Source organism: Rissa tridactyla, chromosome 6 (genome assembly GCF_028500815.1).
Source record: "Rissa tridactyla isolate bRisTri1 chromosome 6, bRisTri1.patW.cur.20221130, whole genome shotgun sequence".
Taxonomy (NCBI): domain Eukaryota; kingdom Metazoa; phylum Chordata; class Aves; order Charadriiformes; family Laridae; genus Rissa; species Rissa tridactyla.
In genome coordinates, this window is record NC_071471.1 from 67,206,711 (window position 1) to 67,208,134 (window position 1,424).

Here is a 1,424-nt window from a genome sequence, read left to right on the forward strand (position 1 = left end):
CGGTTGTCTTTTCTGTTCGCTTTCTTCTTTTACTGTAAAGCTGATGGACTGTGATACTGCTGGGAGGGAACAGCAGCGCCAAGGAACAGTAAAATTTTATGGGTGTGTGAGAAGTGTTGTTGCCTGGGTGATCCTGGCTGGCAAGGAGCTTCCTTTGCAATGGAAGGATGCACAGGAGGATATTGCAGGTGAATGAGGACCATCTGGAGCAGAGAAATTGTTCTGGGAATACAGCATTAAAATCAGTTCTAGTTATATAAATAAAAATTCAATTGCAACTACAGTAACTAGCACTTCTTATATCTTAAAAGCAAATGGAAGATCGGACATTAGCGAAGGAAAAATGACAGTGTAGCCAATGATTATATAAAACAAAGAAAAACTGTAAAACAAATGGAGTTTAAATAGTGAATTTCTATCTGCTACAGATGTATCTATTACTTCCTCAGCACAAATCTTCCTAGCATACTGCAACAACTTAATGGGCAGACCGTATGCAGCACAGCCGCTGATATATGCTGCTATAGGTTTGTTGTTTTTTTATTTATTTTGACTTTTCTAAATAGGAGTAGTAGGCATTATAATCCATAATTAAATAGATAATGCTAATTAAACTTTAAATTTTTGCATACGCATTACCTAATTAAAGTTTTCCCTGCCATATTTTCATCTGTGCTGAAGTGATCATAAATATTTTTTTTAAAAAAATTAAGATTGTCCAGAAGATTTCTTTTTTTAATCAAAATATCTGTGTAGCAGGGTATAATAGCACAGGGAAAGGAGGTAAAATTAGTTCACCTACCCCAAAGTGTTGAGAATTGCAACCATCCCACTGCCACTCTCATTCTGCCTTGGTCTTTCTTGTCATCTGCCCACATCCCAAAAAAAAAAAGTGTACTGCTTCAGACTTGCATCCTGGCCCTGGGGCCTCTGCAGGAGAAAAGAGGATGGGTAAATACTGGCTGTGTCTGCAGCCCTGACCACATATCTACAGTCATGAGCTGTGCTAGGAGGCTTGTGGAGGTGTTCAGAAATACTGGAAGCAGTATGATGTGAGGTACAAAGTGATACTAGCACCATCTGCCTAACCCGAGAGAGAGCTCGTACTATACAAGCTTAAAACATCCTTCAGACAGATCACCATGGAGTAGTTCATGCTAAAACAAAAGACTGCAAGTCACTCATAGTGGAAGGGTGAAAATGTGTGACTAACTCTTGCTGATAGAAGCCGCCCTGTAGAGTGCAAAGTAGAAGACTCATCTCACCCTGTGTAGCCCTGTGACTTTCTAAAGATGTTTTAGAATCATACAATAGTTTGGTTTGGAAGGGACCTTTAAAGGTCACCTAGTCCAACCACAATTTCAACTAGATCAGGTTGCTCAGAGCACCCCGTCCAACCTGACCTGGAATGTTTCCAGGGATGG